The 9,422-nt window shown below is 38.3% G+C and overlaps 1 long non-coding RNA gene across 3 annotated transcripts in view; it reads left to right on the top strand.

Annotated features, from left to right (window-relative positions):
- Window positions 1–782: 782 nt before the first annotated feature.
- Window positions 783–9,422, top strand: part of LOC122237041 — a 28,462-nt gene continuing 19,822 nt past the window's right edge. For all 3 annotated transcript variants that reach the window (XR_006215240.1, XR_006215238.1, XR_006215239.1), the window contains exons 1-4: window positions 783–882; window positions 3,918–4,024; window positions 8,690–8,817; window positions 9,162–9,264. This is a non-coding gene — a long non-coding RNA (uncharacterized LOC122237041). The remainder of the gene's footprint in view (window positions 883–3,917; window positions 4,025–8,689; window positions 8,818–9,161; window positions 9,265–9,422) is intronic.

Here is a 9,422-nt window from a genome sequence, read left to right as displayed (position 1 = left end):
GTGTGGTAAATAGCCTTACGTGCATATACAGACCGACAAACATCCTGCAACAAACAGCCATTCCAATAAGCATATGCGTTGATACAAACGTTCACATGCACATTTCTTTTCCTAGAGTATAGAGTGTTTTAGTAATTGCATTGTCCCAAACACAGCTGCTTATCTCCAAATAACAAATGGTTTTGTGTTTTCTCAGACTTTGTTGGGAGAAAGGGAAGACATAATATGAAGCTGACTATTGAAATTTCATGGATGGTTTTCCATCCTGCTTCCAATCATGTCACTTTGTGGTCTCAATACTTGTTCTTGGTTGAAATTCAGCCAGGGATAGAAGAAAGAACAAAATGTGAAATACATGAAATCTGTTCTCTTGATGATGTTTTCATTTTAAAATGACAATTTGTCAATTAAAGGTGAATATCTGAGAAATACTGATTCTTAAAGTGGGGAAATGTCCTGTGTTACTTATGAATACATAAAGGGCCTCACCATATTTTGTTCAAGTTATTACTTGAGAAACGGTATTTTCTAACAGAGAATGACAGCCGAATATGTGGCCTCCAATAAATAGATGAGGGATATCATTGTGGACTGTTTAGTGAGGTATAATTATCATGTGAATAGCAGTGAACTGATAACTAATGATCAGGTATTTAGGAGTCAAAATTACAATGTCTGGATAGTGTAAAATAAGGTTCTAAAAGTGAAATGTCAAAGAGCTAATGCCTAGGGCTGGGTTTAGTGACATCACAATGTAATCATTTCCTGGAGGGTTCCTTCTCCATTCCTCAGGGGCCACATCTTTTCATTTGATGGAAAAAGCTGGACATTGAGTTGTAAACTCTCTCTGAGAGAAGCAGAAACTGAGGCTCACTGTAAGCAGTAAGTGGCAATCTCCAAGCCTTTCTAAAAATGGGGTTTGATGAGGGAAGAAGAGAAAGCATGAGGATGGTGAGAGCTTGCAAAAAGAGACTGAGTAAACCCTAAAGGTGGAGAAAATAGATACAAAGAAGCAAATGGGGACATAAGAGTCAATATGATTAGTCTGACAATTTTGCTGGTGGCTAGCTTCAAATCAGAGAAAGTATGGACATGGGCTCTTTATTTTATTTTTCCAGAAATGCTGCTCACATTGAGAGAGGAACAAGAAAATTTAATATAGCACTTTTACAAGTGGGTGAAAAAAAGGATTAACTCAGCAGGTTTGGGTTGCTCAAACCTTTTCAAAGAAAGGCTTGTTTTCATGACTGGCCTTTAGTGGGATCCTGAGAACTGAGCTCTTAAAATGTTCTATCTGATAAGAGTGTCTTTTGCATGCCTGAGACCTTGAACCATAGTGCCCAGTTTGTCCAGATAGTTGATTCTAACTGTGATGTATGCTGAACAGCTGCTTTCCCACTAAGGGTCTGGAGCTTGAATGACTGAGGTCAGTCACATAGGTGGCGGTATGCTTATGTGACCAATACCCAATAAAAATCCTGGACAACCAGGCTCGGAAAAGTGTCCCATGTTGGCAACCCTTCCCATGTGTTGTCTCATGTAAAAAAATTAAGTACATTTTTTTGACACTAGTGAGAAGGGACTATTGGAGACTTGATACTGTTTTCTTCCAGACTTTACCCCATGTGGTTTTTTCCCTTTGTTGAGTTTACTCTGTATTTTTTTGCTATAATAAGCCATAGTGGTGAGAATAACTTCGGAGTCCTCTGAGTGAATCATTGGCCTGAGGGTGGTCATGAATACCTCCAGTGAAAATGTCTTTTATAAATGCAACTGTTAGCCAGTCTGACCAGTGGTAGAGCGTCCAATGGGGGAGACCTCCAGTTTCTAAATTCCTCATACAATATAATTTCAAGGAAGTGACAGGAAGCCTATCTCCGCTGACAAGGGATACATATGCTGATGTAACTGAAATGGCCTATTTAATATTCCAACATAACTTCTTACCTCTCCAGACTAAAGTGGAAGAAACTGTTTGGCTATCAGTAGCAACTAGTTGCAAAATAGTTTAGATTTTTTATTGAGTCTAAGCAATAATTTATTGGTACATAAAAGAATCACACTTTCCCAAGGAGATGATTTTGACTGGCGGAGTCAACATCATTAAATACTACTATTGGTCTTGCTCTGGAGTCTGTACCTTTATATTTTGAGCTTCTTGTGAGCAAGAATCACTATCTTCTTCGTCAGGACTTATATATTCACCTTCTACATCATTTATAGTCTATATAAGTGATTTTCCATTTGTCACACAAACAGAGCTATCCTCCTTCCCCAGTTTTGTCCTTCAAGGGACTACCCCCTATAAACTGACTCACCTAGACTACCTTGCCTTGTGGATTTATATTGGGCTGGATTCACAGCAGTCACTCTCTGGAAATTTGAGAGAGGAAAGACAAAGGAAGAAGCAGCTTGCCTTGCTGTCTCTACCTGGGTACTGTTCATATGGCAATGTCTATATTCTTTTACAACAATAACTCCTTCCTGATAGACTGATTCCATAGCACTAATACTCCCTGGGCACCCTTTCCTTGCACCTTTAGGCCTAGAGGTAATGATAACTTCCATTAGACTCTCTTTGCTGTACCAGTGGAGTGTACCTTTTGTTTACCACCGGTCATGAGACTGGCACAAAGACATATACTCATTGAATGAATTTATGAACAGTCAAATGGATGAATAAATTAATGAATAATCCCTGCTTCCTCATGATTTACAGAAGCTACTTTGACACATTAAGCCAAGCCAAATGCTTAATTTGCTGCATTTTTCCAAGTTGTAGTTTGGCAGATGCCCTGAAAGTTAAGGCAAAGACAACATATCTATGTTGAGGATTTCATGTAAAGCTGAAGGAGGAATGTAGGGGGCACACAATGAGGATTAATGTGTACATAGCCTATACAAAGGCCAACAGTTTTTTTCTGCCTTGGCTTCTCTGGGATCCCCATGTAACCACCAGCTCTTACAATCCCAATGGGAACAAAAAATGTCATAGTTCTAGAAGGAACAAAATTCACACTCAAAAGGGTGAAACAAGGGTAGCTTAATGAAAGGGATGTGACAGAGGTGTGGGAAACCTCGTCCCCGTCTGATGAGAGTTCAAATCCAGGGAAAGGTCTTCTGTCAGGCATCAGAACCAGCTATTGGCAGAACCACAGTGCTGAGGCAGGAAATGAGTGAGGAAAATAAGTACTTCAGACTCTTTCACCCTGGCTTACAATCTACTGAGAGTACCTCCCATTGATGCAGTCTTGAATTCAACCCAGAAGATAAGGGTGAGGCAATCCAAGCCTCCCAAGGAATACAGCAGGGTGAGCCTGTATTGAAGCAGTGAGCCACGTGGAGAATAGCCACCATAGTATGTTTAGAATATTTTCCAAGAGCAGTGTTAAACCTTGGTTTAAGCCCTATCTAGTAAGAACATTAATAATCAGGAATTTAATAAAAATCTGCCTTTGAAAGCAAATTTATGAGATTTAGAACCACCCCATGGGGAAGGTTTGACAAATAGTATATAATACCTTAGGTATCATATACACTAGATATTTATCAGACACACCAGGTAAACACTAGTCCCTCTAATTGTGATTCCCTAATGATACAGAAGGGAACCAGGGTTGGCCCTCTGGTCTCTGAAGTCATCTTCCAGTTGTCCTTTTATTATTGCATGCTGTACCACAGTACACTCCTTGAGCACACTGCCTCTTTTCCTCTTTTATCTTGGTATCAGCTTCTGTTTACCCCATTCAAGATATTCTGCCTGAAAATTCACTATGCTTTAGTTTTACCAGCCGATAGCCATTGGCTTAGAAATGATTAGGGTTCCTCCCCAAGAGGAAATCTTTGATCACTGAAGTCAGATCCAGCTGTGAAAGTGTATGTTTTTCTGCTTGGTTCTAACATTTTCTCTTAATTAGGGCAAGAGAGACTGCCTTGGGAAGTTGATTCTTCACCTGTACACAGAATATCTGCACTTATTTTCTGTGTTGCAATGTTCTCCTAGGAAGTACTTGGGGATCCATTGGTAAGACTTGTTTTTGAAGTAATTGCAAGGGAAAAATGAAGCGTACGTCAATGAAAACTCAGTTTGATTCTATTCCTCTCTCTCTCTCTCTCTCTCTCTCTCTCTCTCTCTCTCTCTCAGTACAGCACCCCCAAATATCAGGTTGCAAACAACAGTATTTAATAAATTTCACTGCTGGAGAATAATCCAACAGAACAGCCCAAGGCAGAGTGAACACAGCAAGGTCTTCCTGATCTCACATGAGCAGTACCCTGCCCCCACCTCTGGCTGCAGGAGACTGCTCCTAGAACCACCTGTCCTCATGTCTAGTATCTGGATGTGCAGAAGAGATTCAAGCAGGTCCACATACTTCCAAATAAAATGTCCACATGATTAGCATGAGGTAGTGGAAGGCTTTACATGAAGATAACTGATAAGGTTAGTGCTAGGGAGAAGAGAAAATGAAGTCGAACTTGAAGTTATGATTGAAGTGAAAAAACAGCAAAGACGGTGAGATGAGAAACCAACTCCCTGAATGCTGAACTTGAAATTCACAGCTGAAGTTTGAGAGGATTTAATATGGAGTAACTTTACTCCTACAGGGGAATTGTGCCAATATTTCAAAAATTCATATTATGTATGTTATTAAGGAAAGATACAAGGAGTGGGGAGAGAGTGGAATTTCTGATACTTGAAATTGATATCAAAAAGGCAGCAACCCACTTGTTTGGTATCTGCATAAACGTTGACAATGCAGACCCCTTGGATCTGACTCTTCATAAGGGTTGTGGTTTTGAGCCATACCCACTACCACCTCTAAGTGTGTTTCTTTTGTTGTTGTTGTTTTCCTCAATAAGCCAAGGTTCAAAGTCCTAGCAGCTCTCTGACCATGACTCTTACCTCCCATCCTATTTTTATTTGGTCAGGGCGATGAATTGAGCTCCCTAATTTCATGATCAGGTTAAACTAATCTATGATCACATTCCAACTGGACAGGGCTGTAACAATGACATATTTTACCAGGAGACAAGATCCTTATATTTTCTAATGATCTGGTGTCTTGAATAGTGGGGCTGTAAGAAGGGAGGGTAGGGAATATTTTAGAATGAGAAGACCTCTTGCTAGCCACTGGGATAACTGTTCATTTTGCCTTATGATTAAATGCCAAGGTCTATATGTATAGCTAAAAATGGGCTGAAATAAAAGCTTGGTAAGCAAATTGTACATGTGTTTGTTTATGGATGACTACTTAAACAGCATCAGAATAATGTTTTGATAGAGTAAGTGAAGTGTTTGTTTTTATTTCCAAATGATTTTTTTTTTTCATATGTTCCAGACCAGTTCTTGCAAATCTGGGTTTTTGAGTGACTTTTTTAAAATTTTTTCTACTTTGTACTACATTATAAGTCCACCGCAAATAGATACAAACAAATTTAGATACATCCCAAGCCAACTAGTGAAATTCTCTACAAGTGGGGAGCACAGGTAAGAAAAAAACTTAGGTGAAAGCCGTCCAGACAGACAGGTTGCCTGGAACTTAAAAACATCTCAGTTTAAGTTATCTCCCCAAGGCCTACTCTCTGCATTCCAAATAGCCAGGCATTAAGGTTGTAAAGGCATTAAATGTCTCAATAGGATTAGTGTTGGGGAGATGTCAACACTTTCTCTACCACAAATACATACAGATACCCATCCCCCCCCCCGCCATCACATACTTATACACACATACACAGCTGTACATTTCATCACTTCAAAGAGAATTTTCATTTTAACAGGGATTCTTCATGAATTGATAACTCAAAGGAATGACCCAATCTTGGAATTTTAAGTTGGGTAAAACCTGAAGAATACTATGGGCTCACGTCTCAGTTTATAATTTATAGTTGCTACCTTGCCCTCCTCCACCTAATTCTTCTAATGTTTGACACTTGTCTAAAGAAAACAACCTTGTATTCCACTTTTTCTGTGTTTTCACACATCATCTATTTTGTTTTGCCCAGAGAAGGACTTAATAAAGATTACTGGATGCTAAATTCAACGGTGTTTGGTTTTCAAAAGATACATTTTTCTTTCAACATTCTTGTCTTCAAAGGCTAATGGGATGTGCTGCTCTGTTGGAAGCCAGAGTTAGGTAGGTGGAGAAATCACAACAATTATTCCTAATTGCTGCTGAATCCTTGGCTTCTTTAGCAGAAGGGGGAAACCGGTTTAGTTGACAGAAGTGCATATCTGCTAAATAGGAGAAATGCAATTAGTGGTGAGTTGAGAGGTGGGAAAGAGAGATTTTACTTTGTAACAACTGGAAGAAAAAGGACTTGGAAATTATTTAAATTAGGCAAGATGCATGAAGCAGCACAGAAACTGCACTACTCAAGGTCTGTCGTAATCACCAACTGCCCTTCTCTTTCAAACATATTTGGAAAACAAGTGAATTTTGTTCTTATCATCTCATTAAATCTCATTAATGAATAACTACACTCATTAATTAGAAGAAGAAAAGCAGGAGCTTTGTAGTTAGGTAACTTCAAGTGTGAGCTGAGCTCTGCCATTTATAAGCTGTATGACTTTTCGCATGTTGTTAAACATTCATTAGCCTGTTTTCTCTAAAACTGAACAATAATAGAATATGTTCAGACAGTTGTTATAAAGTTTAAATGAGATGATTATTCTTGATATCATTATATAATTAAATTATTCCATTCACATTTAAATACAGGTTCTTATTAGCTGCAGGATATTAAGCAATTTATTTAAACTCATCATCTGTAAAATGGATCTATTAATGTATAGCTTTGGAGAACAACATGAACAATTAACCAAGTATATAACTATATATACCTCATATATCATGAAGTATCTAATCTGTGCTTGGTTTATACTACTTGCTTAACAGATACCTATTCCACTTTCTTCTTTCCTCCTTTCCCCCACTCTTCCTTTCTTCGTTCTCTATTCCTTCCTTTTTCCTTCACTGTTGAGGTGTATAGTTAACACATTGGGAAAGATGATACCTTGATAGCATCTACTCAAAATTCCTCTTCCAGCAATTGCCTCCCTCTCCCCCTGGATGCTCTGTATCTGTGATTACAGCACCTGACAGAGTTAGGATAAATAATACACCTAGTTCAAATCTGAAACCTTCAGAGGTGAAAGATGGGTCATTTTACATGTGAGGCCACAGCACATCTTTGTTTCCTCTAATAAAACAGTAAATCAATGGACTTCCCCTATCTCTTCTCCTTTTAACTTTCAATGTAAAGTGTCACTTTGGCTTATTAAAGACAAAAACAATAGTCAGAAGATGAATTTGATCAAACCAAAATGTTGTCTTGCCAATAGCCTCTGAGGAAATCAGGTACCATTAGGCAGGTAGATAAATACACAGTCAGGAGGCTCTGACCCTGGAGCTGGGAGAGAGGACTGCCTTTCCTTATGCCTCAGAAAAAACAAAAGTCAGGGACTGACTAATGACTCCTATGTTTTTCATAGCCAGTATTTGTAGGGCCAAAATGCTTCAGAATTCAGGTGGCACTGTTGAAATACACCTGTCCTTCATGTCCAACTCAATACCAACATCATTTAGGAAATCTTGCCTGCCTACTCCAGTCCCTCCATCTCAGAGTTCATAAGCATGCCTGGGACATAGGACTTCAGGAAGACTCATAGTATGTTCTCAGTGAGAGATCCTGGTTTTATCAAGTTTCACATATTTACCTTTTTTCTTCCAAGAGAATCTACAATGCCAATCACATGATTACTGTGAACAATCCTAGTTTATTGATAATAAATATGAACTACAGTTCAAAGTCTTAGAGAACTATACTTGAGAATTCTTTACGTCAAACAATTAAGTTTGGGATATAATTTAAAGTATTGGGAATTATCATGATTTAAAACAAAGAAAGGGAAAAGGTAATGTATTAGTCAACTTTTACTGCAGTGAAACTGCATAACAATTATCTTCAAAATCCAAGTATCTTACAACAATAAATGTTTCTTTTTGCTTACTCATAGTTCTTTGGGTTAGCTGTGGATTCCCTGAGCTTGGCTCCAGGTGTCATACTGGCTTCAGATCTGTTCCATTTGTTTTCTTATTCTCCTTGGGCCAGCAACTACCTGGGCCATATTCTCACAACACGTTGCAAAAGCACAAGAAGACAAGCCAAAATCTGCACATATAAATACTGTCCTTGAATCTTGTTGGCAACATCTATTTGGCTAAGAAATTCATATGGCTAAGATCAACGTCTTAAATTTTATAGAGGAGAAGGAATAAAGAATTGGAAACAGTTGACTTTCCACAGTAACTAATATTTAAGTTTCTTGGCGATCACAGATTTGAATGATTTACAAATATCCCATTTAATCCTTTATCAGTCTTATGATGTGGCATTGAATATCTCCACTTTATAGGTGGGGAAACTGAGGTTCAGATAGGTTTAGTGACATGTTGAAGGCCAAGAAGAAATGATGCATTATGGAGCAGGAGTTTAAGGATAGGTTCCCAAGCCATCTTCTTTCCATTAAGTCATACTGATGTTGCATAGTGGACATTCAAAAATAACCATTATTTTTATTATATTATGTAGCATTACTAATACTGGACGCTGTTGTTTGTACTTTGCATGTATTAATTCTGTCACCAACTCTTTGTGTTATATAATATTATTATTTCCCATTTCATAGATAAGAACACTGAAACACAGAAGGTTAAACAACTTCTCTAATATTCAGACCACCTGTTTCTACTGCTCTGCTAAGCTGCTGTATGATAAGCCATAGTCATTCTGGTGTTATCCTCCAATGGTGATGAGGTAATTAACAAAACGCATGATACAAACTGTATATTCATGCCATATTTACATTCAACCCTCTTGCTCACTTTAGAATTGGTACCTGAAATATATTCTGAATCTGTCTGCTTCTCACCAATTCTGCTTCCAACTTGCTAGACTATTCCAGATCATCTCTTGACTGAAGTTCTGCAGGAACTTCTAACCAGTTGCCCTGACTCTCCTCTTATTCTTTTGCAATGTATTTTCCACATAGCAGCCCGAGTCATCTTTGGGAAAATGTAAATCTGATCATGTTCCTTCCCTATTGGAAACTGTAGTGCTTTCTTTTTTATTTTAAATAACATGCAAACTCTTTATTTCAGCCTGTAGGGCCTCACATGACCTGATTCCTGCCTACCACTTTGATTCCATCAAGAACCACTCTCCACTTCCCAAGTGCCAGCATATAGTTTTCTTCCTCCTCAGGTAACATCCCTGGCTGTTTCCTGCCTTAGGATCCTTATAATACTGACTCATTGTAGTACTTATAGTCCGAACAACCCCCAATTGAATGTAATTCTTAGCATTTACACTATTTGACATTTTTTGCTTTGTATATTTATTTATTTATTTTTTGTCTCTCT

This window comes from Panthera tigris, chromosome A3 (genome assembly GCF_018350195.1).
Source record: "Panthera tigris isolate Pti1 chromosome A3, P.tigris_Pti1_mat1.1, whole genome shotgun sequence".
Lineage (NCBI taxonomy): Eukaryota > Metazoa > Chordata > Mammalia > Carnivora > Felidae > Panthera > Panthera tigris.
Note: the sequence above shows the minus strand (reverse complement) of the source record. Positions and strands in the feature narration are given on the sequence as shown.